The sequence below is a fragment of the Lathyrus oleraceus genome, chromosome 3, assembly GCF_024323335.1.
Source record: "Lathyrus oleraceus cultivar Zhongwan6 chromosome 3, CAAS_Psat_ZW6_1.0, whole genome shotgun sequence".
NCBI classification, from domain to species: domain Eukaryota; kingdom Viridiplantae; phylum Streptophyta; class Magnoliopsida; order Fabales; family Fabaceae; genus Lathyrus; species Lathyrus oleraceus.
The window spans coordinates 521,366,696-521,386,042 of NC_066581.1; positions in this window are offsets into that span (position 1 = coordinate 521,366,696).

A 19,347-nucleotide genomic window follows, 5' to 3' on the forward strand; every position below is an offset into this window, starting at 1 on the left:
AGCATTGGAATTTCGTGGCAAGGAGGCAAAGCTTCATCACATATCAGATTCCATTCCACTTCTATTTTCCATTAGGTAATCATCTCTTCTATGGCCATGTTTTGATATATCTACGCTTGTTTACCATGTTCATCACCATTAATCCTTCCATTTTCATATTTCTTTTTCTTATTTAAAATACTTTCTTCGTCCATAAAATTACCCAAAAATATTTTTCACTTTTCTTAACGTTTTATTTAATTTTATATAATTTTTATTTTCGTATTTTTTTAATATTAATATTTTATTTTAATTATTTATTCTAAATGGTCTATGTTAACACACTTTTTTATTGATTTTCTTTTTATGACTTAAAGTTATTGTTAGCATTTTATTTTTGGGATGAAGGTTGACCACTGTCTCATGGTCAACCTGACCTTTTCTTGGAATTTTATTTCAAATTTTCAATTTATTTTGGATTTATTTTTGACCTAGTCTTATTAATTGACTTTTGGTTTGACCTATGTTTTATTTTAATTAACTCACGTACCAATTTTCATTATTTTTAAGTCTTTTTGGGGGATGATGATGTCCTGACCCCACCTTATTTAGTTTAATTTTTTATAATTTTCTTGATTAATTTAGTATTTATTCTTGATTTATTTCTAACCTAGTCTTATTAATTGACTTTCGGTTTGACCTATGTTTTATTTTAATTAATTCACGTGCCAATTTTCATTATTTTTAAAATATTTTTAGGGGATGATGATGTCCCGACCCCACCTTATTTAGTTTAATTTTTCATAATTATCTCAATTAATTTACTATTTATTCTTGATTTATTTCTAACCTAGTCTTATTAATTGACTTTTGGTTTGACCTATGTTTTGTTTTAATTAATTCACGTGCCAATTTTCATTATTTTTGAAATATTTTTGGGGGATGATGATGTCCTGACCCCACCTTATTTAGTGTAATTTTTCATAATTTTCTTGATTAATTTGCTATTTATTTGTTATTTTTTAAGTTGACTTGAATTTTCAGTTGACTTCTTTATGATCGATGTTTGACTTAGGGATTGCTTATGGCAATTGAAGAGATCTTTTGATCCTCCCTCGTTCATCTCATATGCCATGTATTAGAGGCTTTTTATCTTGATTTTATTTGATCCTTGCCTCATTTCCTGATTAAATTATTCAGTGAACCCTTTTGTGTATATTTTCATCTGTTTGATTCATTTGTTATCTTTTATACTTGTTTCTCTCATTCATGCTTTCTATTGCTCGATTATTTAACATGTTCATACTCCCATGCATTATTTAAATGCTCCATTATTTGATTCTTTGGTTTGATTATATATTGTTTATTTATCCGATCTGATTGATAACTATTGCCTACTTGTATGATGTATGAGGCATATATTCTTATTGTTTATTTGCCATGAACAATCCCCATTCATAACAAATGTACCCCTCTCCCATAAAGTGTATAATATTTATTTCTTTATTTCTTTAGTCACCTGTTAATACAAGAATTAAAATGAACATCCGATAACCATTTCAAAAAAGATCAAAAGCTCGAACCAACGTCGAGTAATCATTTTCAAAACTTAACAGAACCAGCACGCGTTCATCCATCCTCTTGTAAGTCGATTGCCTCAGGCATCGCCATCTACCTGTAAGTCGATTGCCTCTGGCATCGCCATCTACCCTTATCCGTAACTCCTCTTCGCGCTCCATCCGTCGACTCTTGTTCCGTTTAGGTAACACCCATTAGGTAGAACCCTTTGTATCATAACATAGGTAGAATTCCCTTATTCTTTGCATGCTAACATTAGGTAGATGTTCCCCTTTGTAAATCCTAACACATAGGTCCATATTGCATGATAACTCTAGAGCAGAGCTTCCCCACCTTTAGACGTTTCGTGCGTCTCCAATCTTGTGGCATGTCAGTCCGTTCTATTGCAAAGAGGTAACTGCCTAAGACTCGATTCAGCGAGCTGCGACACCTACTGCTAGGACGTTGAACACACTGTCCACCCTCCTTTGACACACCTGGTGTCCTCTTTTGTAAGTCCATGTTCAGATGGCAATCCTTAACCCCTAGTTAGTCGAACTACGACAACTCTGATTCTCATGTTCAGATGAGATACGTAGGCACGAGATGCGATGTCTTGCCGAGTTTGACTGACGACTAACAACTAATCCTTGTTTGCTTTCGCCCTTGCTGCGATTCTTTCCTCTCGCCCTCGTTGCGATCGAGACCTTCCCTTTCTCTTGCCCTAGTTGCAATCGAGACCCTTGTTCCCCTAGTTAGTCGAACTACTTTTTGCTCTGATTCTCATTCCAGATGAGATACGTAGGCATAAGACGCGATGTCTTATCGAGCACACTTCTCTTTAACCCATAGGTAGCCGAGCTACAAAGACTCTGATTCTCATACTCAGATGAGATACGTAGGCAGTGGATGCGACATCCTTGCGAGTCATTTTCTTTTAACCTTCCTTTTAGTAAATAGTACATTAGATATACCTACACCCTTTAGACTAGAACAACACTTATGAAAAGGGCTCCCTAGGAGTACCTAGGATGTTTTGGGTGCTTAAAACCTTCCCATTGCATAACCAACCCCCTTACCCAGATCTCTGAAATTTTTAATAGTTTTTGATTCGATAAAACTTTTAGGTTTTTGTTCGCTTTCTAACCATTCCTTTGGATAAATAGAGATGCGGTGGCGACTCGACTTGTATGGTTTACCTTGGATTTAGTCAATATCTCTAATGGTAACGAATTCCCCGCTACACATATCATTCTAATTGTTTATGTTTATTCAATTTTCACTTTGTCCACTTGGACTATATTGTTTGATATACTTTGTTGCTTTGTTTGTTTGATTGGTCTTTGACCATTAATGCACATAATAATAACAAAAACCCTAAAAGACTTTGAGTGGACTGTTGGTTTGATCATGCCCAATTGGACTTAGAACTTATGCCACATTCCTTTATTAATGGACTTGGCCAATGCCAATTTGTTGAAGAACCAAGAACTTGCAATTTGAATTCATTTGATACATCATTCAAGACCTCTCCAGATTCATCTGCAACATCGATTATTGCTAAGTTGTTATGTTGAACCTGTGACTTGTGGAATTCATCTGCTACATGGGCTATTTTGAAAGAAATTCATTGAAGTGGATAAGCTTGGATAAGGCCATCTTTATTTGATTCCTTTTCTCTTCAATATTGATATAATTGTGCATTTGTGTGTTTCTTAATTCTGAAAAGTCCAAGGGAATTCTGGGTTTCTATTGACACACTAGTCTATTGGATTGCTCCCATTTGGTCAGATCTTTTCAACTTTAAACTTTTAAATTTTTGTGCATAGGGTAGTCTCTTCATCTTCTCCCTATTTATTTAATTTCAAAATCTTTCCCTCCATTTTCAAAACCTTCTTTGTGTGAACTACTTTTGTTCTAAACTTTGACCATTTTTACAAAAAGGTAGAAACTCTGGCCTTATGCCATTGCATTTTCAAAGTTATTTTCATAAATTAAACTTGTAAATAAACTTAACATTACTTGACTTCAACTTTCAAAAGGCCAAAAAAAAACTAACTCATTCAAACCATTTTAGGCCTTTGTGCCTTTCATGTTTAATTTTTGTTAAAATCAACATACTCACTTTGAAATTTCTAGCACGAACTACGAGGTTTTGATCCCTCATTTTTATGTTGGTACGTAGGCACAAGACCGAAGGTCTTGTCAAACACAAAAATATAATTAATGAATTCTTTTCTCATCCCCCCATTCTATTTGTTTGTAAACATCACTTTGTACCAAGTAAATATGCACACAAAAAGGGCTCCCTAGGAGTACCTAGGACACTTTGGGTGCTAACACCTTCCCTCTGTGTAACCAACCCCCTTACCTGTGATCTCTGATTTTTATTAGTTTTTATTTTAAAACTTCTTACTAATTGGGTTTTGTTCGTATTTTTTCCCTTTCCCTTGGAAACAATAAAATTGCGGTGGCGACTCTTGTTAATTGATCTCTAGCTTGTCAATAGCTTGATGATCATGAATTTCCCGCTACAGTTATCAACCGTTGAGGTTTGAATTTCTAGACGAAGACATTATGTTTATCAGAGACTTCACTATGCCAGGATTTGAGGCAGGCCCTAAGGAAAGCCCCGAACCAGGATCGCGATGGACGCTCGTGTTCGACGGTGCTTCCAATGCTCGTGGCCATGGCATAGGTGTTGTTATCACTTCTCCAACCGGTTTCCATCTTCCATTTACTGCTAGATCATGTTTTGACGGTACCAACAATATGGCAGAATATGAAGCATGTATCTACGGTTTGGAGGCGGCCATCGACTTAAGGATCAAGATTCTTGAGGTATACGGTGATTCAACTGTGGTAATAAGTTAGGTGAAAGGTGATTGGGAGACTCGGGATAGCAAGTTGATACCTTACAAGGAGCATATCATAAAACGGGTACCCTACTTTGATGAAATCTCTTTCATCATATTTCTAGGGAAGAAAATCAGTTAGAAGATGCTCTAGCAACATTGGCATCTATGTTCAAAGTCAAATGGAAGAATGAAGCACCGTCCATCCAAATTGACCACTTAGATGAACCAGCGTGTTGTCTAGCAATCGAGGCCGACCTTGATGATAAGCTCTGGTTCTACGACATAAAGACATTCTTAGAAAAACGACAATATCCCGAGGGTATAACCATTACCGATAAGAAGGCTTTGAGAAGACTCTCTTCCAAATTCTTCATAAACGGTGATGTGTTGTTCAAGTGAAATTATGATTTTATACTTCTCAGATGCGTGGATAGACACGAAGCTAGTACGATCATAAAATCCATACATGAAGGCTGCGAGGGTGTACATGCAAAAGGTCATGTTATGGCCAAGAAAATCTTTCGGGCTGGGTATTACTGGACGACAATGGAGGTTGATTGTTACAACTTTGTTAGAAGATGTCACAAATGTCAAATATATGGTGACAAGATCTTTGTGCCACCGACTTTGTTGAATGTTTTGACTTCCCCTTGGCTCTTTTCTATGTGGGGTATTGATATGATTGGGATGATAGAGCCTAAAGCTTCCAACGGTCATCGATTCATCCTAGTCGCCATCGACTACTTCATAAAATGGGTCAAAGTTGCTTCGTATGGCAATGTCACTCGACAGGTGGTTACCCGGTTTATCAAAAAGGAGATAAGTTACCGCTATGGGATACCTAGCAAGATCATCACTAACAATGCCAGTAATATCAACAACAACATGATGAAGGAGTTATGCGAAGAATTTAAGATCGAGCACCACAACTCTTCTCCATACCGGCCCAAGATGAACGACGTCATAGAAGTAACTAATAAGAACATCAAGAGAATCGTCTAGAAAATGGTCAAGACATATAAGGACTAGCATGAGATGTTACCCTTCACCCTGCATAGTTACAGAACCTCAGTCCGCATATCCACTGGGGGAACTCCATACTCGTTGGTATATGGGGTGGAGGTTGTCCTGCCGAATGAAGTCGAGATCCCTTCACTTAGAGTCATCATGGAGGCAGACCTCGATGAAGCTGAATGGGTTCAATCACGGTATGACCAGCTGAATCTAATCGAAGAGAAACATTTGACGGTCATCTGTCATGGTCAATTGTACCAAAGACGCCTCAAACGAGCTTTTGATAAGAAATTTCTTCCTCGCGAGTACCGCACATGGGAACTCATGCTCAAAAGGTATTTTTCCATTCACTCAGACCCACGAGGCAAATTGACTCCCAACTATGAGGGACCTTTCATCATCAAGAAGGCCTTCTCAAGTGGGTCTCTAATCCTCACAAGAATGGATGGGGAAGACTTGCCCTCGTCAATGAATGTAGACATAGTCAAAAAATATTATTCCTAGAAAGAAATGATAAAAGCCGCTAGATTAATCTTCACAAGATCGACCTAGGCAAAAATGGCTATCCCGATGGACCAAAAAAATGAATTGTCCATGCAAAAGTTAGTGAACAAATATAAAGCTCGCTAATTCGAAAACCCGAAAGGGAGACTTAGGCAAAAAGGAGCATCCCGATGGACGAAAAGAATAAAATTGTCCAGGCAAAAGTTAGGGATAAAGGCATTGACTATGATCCTCGGGCCCATTACGCTACAAGTTAGATATCAAATGGTCAAAGATCGACCCAATCATCATCAGTCGAAGCAAGGTCTCGAGATTCAGATTCTGTAGTAGACTAAGGCCAATGTTGTAATCAATGGAAAAAATATACTAAAATATTTCCCATTTCCATTTCATTTATTTTTCAATTTTTACTACATCCTCATCAAGGGTGTTTGCATCTTTGTACGCACCATATGTACAGTTTCATATCAATAAAATTCAGCTCATTCCATCAAATATTTTTCTTCTTTTGTGTTTTGTATGCAAAATAATTGATTTATTTTATTCATATAATGCCTTAAAATTTCGGAGAATAATAAAAGCTATACTAAAGGGAAACATTATGCATTATTGTAAAATCCTGATGAGCTTAAAAGATGACTGGTAGCTCAAAGGTGGTGTTGCATGAACACATGTCACGTCCATATGGCTGCCCCATTGATTGGTGTCTCAGTATTCTCCCACAGGTAGATGGTTCATTGACAACAGCGTTGACATCCGGATCTCTCACGACTCCCAGGTCGACTTGATTCTGGGAATTCCTGATTGAGTTGACTTACCCGTCCCTTGCGTCGACTCATTTCCAATTTTCCTTTCAATAATTTTGTCGCGGGTCCGGACAGGTCGACCCACTGGTCGACTCAACCCTGGGAAAATCACTATTTGAGTCGACTCATTCCCTGTTTGAGTTGACTCATTGCTTGTTTTGCAGGATTTTGCACTACTAATGTGAGAAAGGAGCTTTTGGGTTGAAGCATGATCCTTCATCATTGAAGCTTACAATCCAAGACTAATGTACACCTGCATGCACACTAGGAGAACCGTGAGCACTCGACGACACTCCAAGGCTCGTTACTTCATCAAGCTTCAACCACACACATTGTGAATATAGTGATTCTGCTGCAAACTAAGTGCAGCAAATTCACAAACACTTTAACTTGCACAATCATAACCAAGACCAAAATCACATAACACAACCACTATTAACCTATAGTTGCAAGTCATGATAGTTATATCTTGTGCCTTAGCCAGCATCAAAGTTTATTTCATCCAAGTTTCCACCTGCAATAGCCAGTCATAAACCACTATTTCCACTAAACTAACCAATTAATTAACTTCCAACTCAGCGAGTTAACTACCTAAACTCACTGAGTTCATCCCAACTAACTTCAAACCTCATATAACTAACTCCAAGCCACATTGATCCTAAGCCTAACCTCTATAAATTATCATCTTCATCATCATTCAACACTAGCTACACCTTTGACATTCATCACCTTCAATTCTTTGCAATTTTTCTCTAAATCCTTTCCCTCTCACACTCAAAGCTCAATTTCCTAAAACTCCATTGAAGCTTCACATTGAAGCTTCAACAAGAGTGTGATTGACCTCATCACACTACAGTTTTTGAAGAAGAAGAATTGGGGAACAGGCAAACCAGAAGCAAAAGCAATATCTCACCTATTTGTGCAAGTGATTTTCCATCTTCATCTTCTCGGATAAACACTCGTCGGAGCAATTCTCAGCTTCGAAGGTAGGTCCCTTTTTTTCATTACATTTTGATTGTCATGCTGAATATTATACCATGCTATTACAAACCCCTATCGTGAGGAGCTTCGAATCTAGTTCATGGAGGATTATTGTAGATATGAGTTTTTAGGGGTTCTTGAGGATTCGTTCTCATTATTGGATTTAGGATAGGAATTGGAGAGTTTGGATCTTAGACTCTTGTTCAGGAGGTGGAGACGAAGATGAAGGTGTTTCAGCTTTTCATTTCCGGTAGTCACCACCGTCGGAAGAGATTTTCGGCGCGGTGGTCTGCGGCACCGACAATCTAAACTGTCATGGAAAAAGGCGCGCAAGACATTCAAATTTTTCTGGTTTTTCCCAACACAGCTCAAAATCTTTGGGTTTTTTTTTCTGATTGGGCTTGTCAAGTCCTAAGCCCAATACAGTATTATCTCACTCCAATTTTTCTGCTGCACCCCCTGGCTGAAAAGGATTTGTTCTGCATTGGGATTTGGCAACTTAAGCCCATGCATTTGGACTCTATTTTGTCCTTTTTCCAGCATGCATATGAACTGGGCATGGACCCTCTATTTTGCAAAGGCCACACTATTTTATTTGTTTTATTTGCTTTTGTTTTGTAAATTAGATAACTTTGATTGATAGAATTGGATCAATTAGGAGTTTAATTAGAATTTTCATAATTAGAATTTTAGATTCAATAATCATAAATTTGACAAAAGACCATTTTACCCTTTAGGGGTAATTTTGGACATTTTACTCATGTAATCATAGGCTCCCTTAGGAATAGAATTTGACTTAGAATTTCAATCCAAAGTCTCAACATGCACATGTTCCCTTAGGAATAGAATTAACATAGATTTTTTTATCGAGACTTTGATTAACATGCATATATTCCCTTAGGATTTTAAACATAGGTTTTTATCAACTTTAATCAACCATAACATGCACCCTTATGCTAGTTTGATCAATTCTAACCATTAGATTAGGCTTTAACCAAAAATTCCAAATCACTTCAAACCCATGATTAAATTGATCAAAAGCAATTTTGATAAATTAAATCCTTTGAACTTGTATAATCCCACGGTCTAATTTTAGTGACCAAAAGCCCCTTTGTCACTTAATAAGACTTTTCTTCTAAGCTGTGGAGCTCGACGCCTCAAGTCAAGATCTTCAATCAAGGCATCCTCAATCACACCAAGCAGCGGATTATACAAATTCTTCAAAGGTGGAAACTTTAAAAGCTTACCGAGTCAAGGTTAGAAGTTGTTAGTACCTTAAGATTGGCATTAATTTTGTAAAACAAATAAGGTAATCACCTCTGTTGTTTTAATATGTTGGGTTGAAGAAGTTCAACATCTGGACGAACATGTCATGTAAGATGTCACGACATCGGGACTGTGACATCTCACATGTGTATAAAACTGAATCAGTTAATTCTGGTTTGGTTTGTGATCAATTAGGAGATCTGGTGAATATCCTAACTCCTATGTGAAGATCTTGAAGATTCAATCAGAAGATTTGGTGAATATATTTGGTGAAAATACAGTTTCCAAATATGGAGATCTTTTAGGAAATAAAAGATTGAAGACCTTGATTGTAGCAGAAGAATTCTGCCAGCTCTGTAACAGCAAAGGAAAGATTTGCTGCGATTTCTGAAGGCCTAAATCCAGTTGGGTAGTTAGGTTATAAATAGCAGTTTGTAACCTAGGTTATTAAGCCTCAAACAATGTAAAAATTAGGGGTATGTGTGAGGTAAACCTCCCAACCTGTGGGAAGGTTACCAAGTGTTTCTCAGTGCTTGAAAGCATGACATTATTTGTAACTCAAAGCCTGTAGACAATAGTTGTTATGTTCTTGAACAAAGCTATGAAGCATGTTCAACTTGTCTAAGCATTACATGGTATTTGTAATGATAGGAATCGAAACTGGAGGTTTCTATCTAGGAGTGCCTAGGTATAGATTGCATTGGGTAGGGATTAAGTGAAGAGTTGTAAACGGGGGAGTTTAACTCTAAATTAATACTGCTAATAGTGGATCTTCTTCCTGGCTTGGTATGCCCTCATAGTAGGTAATGTTGTACCGAACTGGGTTAACAATTACTGGTGTTTTTACCTTCTGCACACTATATTTTGTCTGTTATAACTCAGTCTGTTTCTAGTCTGTTTATGAAGAGAATAGCAGACTTGACACATAGCCTGCAGTCTAATTGCAAAACAGAATGTTATGACATTCATTATTGACTGCTGATACTGATAGACTGGATGGTCTGTTACAGTTCACCCATTTGTAATGTTGGGACAGGTGATGTTCAAATCAATGTTGAGACATCATGCTGATAATTGGGCAGGATAAATAAACATAAGGGCTATATTTGATCTCTACTGTGTCTTTGCACTAGATGGAAAAAAACTAGATGTTCTTCTTTCCATGGTGGTATATTAGCAGATGTCTTGACATCTGTGAATAAGTGTGTATGAGTACTGGGTTTTAATGTTTATAACTGTCTTGCTGTATTAGTAACAATGTTGGATCAGATGTCATGACTTCGTGTAGAACATCTGAACTCTGATTATACCAGAATTTCAATTGGTATCAGAGCAGGCATCCTGTTCTGTTTCTGGATGAGATCCATGGGTGATACTTTCTAGTATCTTGCAAGAAGTTATGCCAGTACTGATGTTGGAACCTATGGAAGGTTCTGTGATTTCCCTGAATGGTCCTTTGAAGTAGGTGGATGGACTATTCATGACAGGAACTGTGTGTCCCTGTCTCTGGAGGTTGGCAATTGGCCTTTGTGTGGAACAACTGTGCTAGTATTGAAACATATTCAAACTTGGTATGTTCGTGGAGGCTGATCTGGTGAAGTGCGTGGTCATAGGTTGAGTTGTATTATGATTTCCGCTGCATAATACCTGGCCAAACTCAAACTCTGATGAAGGTTCCCCTCATGTGGATGAAAGGCTTCCGTATTCAAGATTTCATCATAATCAACTGAAGATGTCAAAGATACTTGAGTCTCCTATAGTCCACTCATCATGACGTTCTCACTTCAGGATTGTAAGAATCACTTAATCATTGATTCTTTTACTCTCTTGGGTAGTGTATATGAAGACCTTAAAGACTTTCAAGGAGGGTTTGTTCCAAGGAGGTGGAACTAATGTTCTATGCGATGTTAGAACATGTTGTTCAACAAGTATGCAGCTACTGGTTGAAGAGCAGATGGTTTTAGGTGTCAAACAAAGGGATACGTGTGTTTGGAACCTACTCCTGACCTGGAAGAGGAGACATTTGTGGGTGCTAAGTTGACAAGGGTAGGGTCAACTGTTTGTGTGCTCAAGAAGGTCACTTTTAGACGTCTGATCTCTAGAAGTGGAGCTGGTTGAGATGTGACACGATGCAATTTCCTGCTGTCTGTCTTATTCCTATAGATTGATCAGGATTGGATAGTTGTTCCCTGGATGTTAGAAGTCAGTAATGGGGTAACCTGATTGCTATTTCATTTAAGAGGATTGGGACCATGAATCTTGTTATTCAAACACCACGCTCAGAAGTGGCAGTTCTTTCAAGGAGTGAGAATATGAAGATTCAGAGGTTGGTTGAGGTAGTATGCTCTGGCAATGCATATCTACTATTGACTGGTGTTGTTTTCTTTCACTAGTACTGGTGGTCAGCTAGAGTCTGATTGGTGCGATTGGAGCATGTATAGGTATAACTCATAGAGTTAGTTGCCACTGGTAGGGATGGTGTAGGTCCTGTCGAGACATGTCTGTACAATGCATGGATATTGGTGTGGAGTTTCCATGATTGTTAATTTGAGAGGGAGTTTTGGTTAACCTCCTCATGTTCGGTCAGCCTAGGGTTTGGTTGGCTGTTGACCTGTGTCACATGGGTTCTGGTGGTTGTGTGACACATTTGCAAGGAAGAATTCATCTCTCTCATTCCTAAGGGTGGATTTAATTTGGGAAGATTTTCAAAACTGTTGAGGTGCTTGCAAGCAGAAGATGTTGACACTAAAAGAGTATTTTCAAAGTAGTCTTATGGTGGAAGTATCTGAAAGGAATATTGGGAAAGGATTTAAGATCAATGTCTACTTGTGCCAAGTACAAGTATTTAATTGATTATCCTTGGAGCTCAAGATAAATGATGTTTTAAAAGATGTTGGAACATCTCATCTTCAAGATCCTGTGCAGAATCACAGGAAGGATAGTACATTGGTTTATGATCTATCACTTTGGTGGCAGCAAAAGCATATGGTCTCTGAAAAGGTTTCCTGGCAAGAAACATGTTCAGCCTTGGTGTGTACAAGAAGAAGAAAACATCATAGTCCTGATGGTGGTTACTTGGATCAGTTTACTTCTGATCTAGGTAAGGAAGTGCATTAGCTAATGCACACTATGGAGTCAAGAACAAGTGGCAGCAGTCTTGACATCATGGAAACAACTTTGCTTTAGGAAGTGGAATCCTTGGTATAGCTAAAGGGATAGGTTCTAACTGGTCCTTCTGAAGACTCATGCATCTGATTGTCTGATGTCTTTGGAGAAGAAGCAATGATTCATCAAGGTGTGAGCTTGGATGACTTAACTGCAAACCTGCAGGATGGAGGATGTTTACTAAAACTTGGTTCCACAATCAAGTCTATGAGAACATTGAACTCGTGTTCTGTGAAGGGAGAAAGTTCTTTCAAGTGGCAGAAGAAGGAGCTGAATTCAATAGCTAGATGTCAAAACACAATGGTATGACATTTGGTTCAACATCAGAATCTTAGTTGGTGAAGTGGGACATCAACTTGAGATAGAAGGGTCTACAGGGTTGTAGATTGGATACTTCAAAAAGCTTGAAGTTCAAGTCTCACTTGGAAGGTCAGAATATCTTTGGGAGAGGTCTGATAACCGTGGAGAGGTCAAAGAATGGCATTTGACTTTTTCATATGAGGATTCATGAAGGAGGTAATCAACCAGTGACATTTGGTCTATCTCAGAAGTGAGTTCGAAGAATCAAGACAATCAACTTATGGCAGCTGATTATTCTTGAGGAAGGTCTGAGACAAATTCCCTTGAGCAGAAAAGGAGTAAGTTGAAGACAAAAGGAGGTGTTTTCTATTCATTTCTTGGAGCTTGTGGAAGGAGTTCTGAGCTATCTATGGAAGATTATCTCTTGTAATGGGATGAGAATGTATATGTCCCAATTTGTGTCTGGATCAAGTTTGTGATTCAGTGATATCTGAAGAATATCAGATGGTGTTATGGTGTGAAGTGGTTTTCTGTTCTGGTTAGAAGAGAGATTGTCACAGGGTGTGGATGTGTTCAGCCAAGAAGGTTGAACAGGGAGTGTGCTCTTGAAGACATGAAGATGCGTCTTATGTTTTCCACTCATCAAGTAGTCTGGGTTCTCTTTGAATCAAGAAGTATGTGAAGGTCCAACTTTGGGGTGTTGGATATGTTCATCTCCAAGTTTCAAGAGGAGAGTTGGTTGTTCATGACAGGGGGAGTTCTGTCTTTGCACTACAAGTAATCATCAAGCTTGTGGTCTATGGGTTCTCAGATAACAAGGTATGGCACCTTGTTAGTTAGTGAGATGATGGGGCGTGTGTCAAGGCTGAGTGAGCAGAAGAATGTCTGACCGGATGTCATGACATTGCCTTGGACAATATTGTTATTTCCTTATGAAACTTCAGTCATAAGGAAATATGGATGTGGTTCACAGGTGCTGATGTTGTAGCAGATGTCAGTATGACATTCTGGCTGGTACAGGTGTTGAAGTTCAGTAGTTGTTATGGTTGTTGCATGCACATGTTTAGGGGGAGAAGAAGTACCCTGGTGCATTATGCATTTGTGTGTCTTACTAGTTGCATCCATAACTAGTAATTTTGTTGATTGTTGCACAGATTGAGGGGGAGTAGAAGTACCCTTGTGCATATGTGTATTACTAGTAGCCATAGCTAGTAATTGTTTTGCTTCTGCTGCTGATTAAACTACTGTTAAGGTGTTTAACTGCTGATAGTTTGCCATGTGAACAAAAAAAAAGGACAGAGTGTTCACAAGATGTCATATGTGATGTCTTAACATAAGATATCCTATGTACCTGCTGGAAGTTACATAAGGAAATGTGGATGTGTGGTGCTAGATGTCAAGCTACCATTGGAGGTGAGAAAGTGGTTTTAGAAAACGGTGATAGGGAGAATATGTGAGGTATGTAGACAAAAGCAGTGTCAAATGTTAAGACATAGCTTGCAACGTGTCTGACAACATTTATGGAATAGTCTTGGAACTGTTGTTTCTGAAAAGAAACAGTCAAGAGCTGTAAAAGGTATTCAAAGATAGTCTGGGATATTGGTGGTGATTCTCTGACGGATTCTCAGCAAATATTTATGGATCTTGACCAAGTATTTACTCCTAAGGTTAATTCCTAAGCATGGTCTGGCCTATTTAAAGGATGCATCAACACTCCTCTTCTCACAAGAACGACATTTCATTCCCTCTAAACCATGGGGTTTATTAAGATCTGGGCATACTGCTCCTGGATCTGGTTTTGTGAGGGTGTCATTTATAAATGTTTAGCTAAAAAGGGGGAGAGAAACATTATCCTGAGGATGCACCAGAAGCAAGAAATATCTGGTAGCAAGGAGAAGATGGGTTCAGACACAAAAGTCACTAACTGGGTATATCAGTTGTGTCTTGTGATCTGAGTTAAGAAGACAGTTGTGTCTTGTGATCTGAGTTACATTATCTATGTACTCAGCATTACATATTCTTCAGGAAGCCCTCCTGTTGAGGGGAAGGGTTATGATGCAGCTGTGTCTTGTACAGCTTCTTCCTCATGTACACCAACAGTGGTGGTGGTATTGGGGCTGTCAAAGACAAAGAGGGAGTGCAGACCCATATTGGGTTATTTGTTTTAGCTAAAATTTGCCAAAGGGGGAGATTGTTAGTACCTTAAGATTGGCATTAATTTTGTTTTAGGATAGGAATTGGAGAGTTTGGATCTTAGACTCTTGTTCAGGAGGTGGAGACGAAGATGAAGGTGTTTCAGCTTTTCATTTCCGGTAGTCACCACCGTCGGAAGAGATTTCCGGCGCGGTGGTCTGCGGCACCGACAATCTAAACTGTCATGGAAAAAGGCGCGCAAGACATTCAAATTTTTCTGGTTTTCCCCAACACAGCTCAAAATCTTTGGGTTTTTTTTTCTGATTGGGCTTGTCAAGTCCTAAGCCCAATATAGTATTATCTCACTCCAATTTTTCTGCTGCACCCCCTGGCTGAAAAGGATTTGTTCTGCATTGGGATTTGGCAACTTAAGCCCATGCATTTGGACTCTATTTTGTCCTTTTTCCAGCATGCATATGAACCGGGCATGGACCCTCTATTTTGCAAAGGCCACACTATTTTATTTGTTTTATTTGCTTTTGTTTTGTAAATTAGATAACTTTGATTGATAGAATTGGATCAATTAGGAGTTTAATTAGAATTTTCATAATTAGAATTTTAGATTCAATAACCATAAATTTGACAAAAGACCATTTTACCCTTTAGGGGTAATTTTGGACATTTTACTCATGTAATCATAGGCTCCCTTAGGAATAGAATTTGACTTAGAATTTCAATCCAAAGTCTCAACATGCACATGTTCCCTTAGGAATAGAATTAACATAGATTTTTTTATCGAGACTTTGATTAACATGCATATATTCCCTTAGGATTTTAAACATAGGTTTTTTATCAACTTTAATCAACCATAACATGCACCCTTATGCTAGTTTGATCAATTCTAACCATTAGATTAGGCTTTAACCAAAAATTCCAAATCACTTCAAACCCATGATTAAATTGATCAAAAGCAATTTTGATCAATTAAATCCTTTGAACTTGTATAATCCCACGGTCTAATTTTAGTGACCAAAAGCCCCTTTGTCACTTAATAAGACTTTTCTTCTAAGCTGTGGAGCTCGACGCCTCAAGTCAAGATCTTCAATCAAGGCATCCTCAATCACACCAAGCAGCGGATTATACAAATTCTTCAAAGGTGGAAACTTTAAAAGCTTATCGAGTCAAGGTTAGAAGTTGTTAGTACCTTAAGATTGGCATTAATTTTGTAAAACAAATAAGGTAATCACCTCTGTTGTTTTAATATGTTGGGTTGAAGAAGTTCAACATCTGGACGAACATGTCATGTAAGATGTCACGACATCGGGACTGTGACATCTCACATGTGTATAAAACTGAATCAGTTAATTCTGGTTTGGTTTGTGATCAATTAGGAGATCTGGTGAATATCCTAACTCCTATGTGAAGATCTTGAAGATTCAATCAGAAGATTTGGTGAATATATTTGGTGAAAATACAGTTTCCAAATATGGAGATCTTTTAGGAAATAAAAGATTGAAGACCTTGATTGTAGCAGAAGAATTCTGCCAGCTCTGTAACAGCAAAGGAAAGATTTGCTGCGATTTTTGAAGGCCTAAATCCAGTTGGGTAGTTAGGTTATAAATAGCAGTTTGTAACCTAGGTTATTAAGCCTCAAACAATGTAAAAATTAGGGGTATGTGTGAGGTAAACTGTAACACCCCAATTAAACTAAGCTAATTATTTAATTTAAATTAATATTTTATTTATTAATTTAATTGAATAATTTGAAGTTGGATTATTATTATTTTATTATTATTTTGGAGTAATAATTATTGGGATAATTATTTATTGGAATAATATATAAGTTGGAATTTAGAAAAATCCCATTTTTGGTAAAAAGGTTAATTTCCCGTGGAAAGGGAAAAGAGGCAGAAAGGGCAAAAAGCCAGAGAACGAAGGTTGAAGGAAGGAGAAGCTTGGAGCTCGGAAGCTGCCGGATTAACTCAGGTAAGGGGGGTTTATCATCAATTAACGGGTATTATGGGATGATATGTACTGGGTAGTGATAGACCATTGTTTTACCTATGATTGGATGATATATGTTGAATTTGTGAACTGTTGAGATGAACGAAAATTGGAATATAATTGAAGAATTCGTAGGAAGTTAGTGTGGAAATGTTAGACCTTGTGGAATCGAATAGGATCTGTTTTGAGTTAGATAATAGGAAGGAATTTTGTGTGAAAATTGGACTGTGGAAGGTCGAATTGGGTAGATCTCGTAGCAGAGAAAGCCATTGCAGATCTGAGAATTCTGATCTCTGGTCATACGCGTATGGCACTAGGCAATACGCGTATGAGATGTTGGTACGCGTATGGGGGGAAGCCTTACGCGTATGGGAGAGAAAGATGACATTTTGAACGTGAATTGGTCTCTGGTGGTACGCGTAAGGGGAGATTGTTACGCGTAGCATATGCGTATGGGATAGGTGATACGCGTATGAGTTGGGCGAGGAAATGCGCAATACGCGTATGAGAGTGGGCAATACGCGTATGGAGTTGGCCATGTTTGGGCAATACGCGTATGGCATGGACAGTACGCGTATGGGCAGAGTTGGGATTTTCCTGAACTGTTGTTGTGCAGTTTTTGGTTGTTTAGGCTGAGTGATGTACTTAGCTGAGATATGATGTTGTAGGGATCATTTCCCGTTGTTTTGAGTGGTATAGGTATTAGTAGAGCGGGCTAGTACTGTGTTTGATTTTGTGGCATGATATGATATGCTTTTGTGATTAATTATGTTGATAATGTGTGATGGTATACATGATGAGGTGAATGTATACGTTTGTGAATAGACTGTATTATGGCTTAGAGTGTGAGCATGTGTCTATTCTTGATTGTTGTTGATGTTGCATTGCTAGGTGATTAGCATGCATGTTGTGGCCCATTTGGGGTGGTAGCTAATTCCCATGGTGAGGAATTAGTGAGTATATCATTTGATTGTTGTTGTTGATGTTTGCATGCTAGGTGATTAGCGTGCATTTCATGGCCCATTTGGGGTGGTAGCTAATTCCCATGGTGAGGAATTAGTGAGTGAGTCACTATGTCTCAAATGAGTGGGACTAGTGAGCTTGGTAGCCGTGCCTGGATTTGGACGGTGAGGTTGAACTATATGTTCACAAATAGTCGGTACCGCATGCATAGAGTCTCATTGCATAATGAATGTATGGCATATGATATGAATGGATGTATTCCAGTATCATATGTGTGTTGTGTGTTGTGTTGTTAATGATTGAATATGATGGAGATTGTACTGTTGAGTATGATGTTTGAATGAATATTACTGTTGCTGAATGCGTAGTCTAATTAGGGTGAATTAATGTGTTAATTACTTGGCATTACATGTTGTTCTATAATGCTTATTATATTGATTGAGGAACTCACCCTTACACCTATTTTTCAGGTAACGAGAAATGAGTTGAGTAGAAGCTAATGCTTGGAGTCTAGAGTAATTTCTTATGGGTCATGCTCTGATAGATGTAACATCGGGAGGGAATGTTTTAATTAATTTGATATTGGTTGTTGGATGATTTACATGTATAGTGTTACATGTTTTACATTGATGTTGAATTTGATTCCGCTGCGAATTATGCAAAAGACCTTATTTTGATTTAAATAAATGAGCATGACAGGAGATTTGACGAATGTAGTGAAATGATTGTGTGACACCCTTCGGGGCATAATTACTCTGATGAATATATGTGTATTTTAATTACAATAATTTGGGGTATTTAGAAGGGTGTTACATAAACCTCCCAACCTGTGGGAAGGTTACCAAGTGTTTCTCAGTGCTTGAAAGCATGAGATTATTTGTAACTCAAAGCCTGTAGACAATAGTTGTTATGTTCTTGAACAAAGCTATGAAGCATGTTCAACTTGTCTAAGCATTACATGGTATTTGTAATGATAGGAATGGAAACTGGAGGTTTCTATCTAGGAGTGCCTAGGTATAAATTGCATTGGGTAGGGATTAAGTGAAGAGTTGTAAACGGGGGAGTTTAACTCTAAATTAATACTGCTAATAGTGGATCTTCTTCCTGGCTTGGTATGCCCCCATAGTAGGTAATGTTGTACCGAACTGGGTTAACAATTACTGGTGTTTTTACCTTCTGCACACTATATTTTGTCTATTATAACTCAGTCTGTTTCTAGTCTGTTTATGAAGAGAATAACAGACTTGACACATAGCCTGCAGTCTAATAGCAAAACAGAATGTTATGACATTCATTATTGACTGCTGATACTGATAGACTGGTTGGTCTGTTACAGTTCACCCATCTGTAATGTTGGGACAGGTGATGTTCAAATCAATGTTGAGACATCATGATGATAACTGGGCAGGATAAATAAACATAAGGGCTATATTTGATCTCTACTGTGTATTTGCACTAGATGGATAAAAACTGTATGTTCTTCTTTCCATGGTGGTATATTAGCAGATGTCTTGACATCTGTGACTGAGTGTGTATGAGTACTGGGTTTTAATGTTTATAATTGTCTTGCTGTATTAGTAACAATGTTGGATCAGATGTCATGACTTCGTGTAGAACATCTGAACTCTGACTATACCAGAATTTCAGAAGTGTGTGGCACGAGTCTTAAGCAATAGAGAAGGAGTGGGAGTGAAGTATTCCTATCCCTAGTATGAATATCTTTGGGTATGGGACGAATGACCCAACACTCATCGTATTCACCTCTATTCATAGACTTTAGCATAATTCTAATCATACGATTGAAAAATATCTCTCTT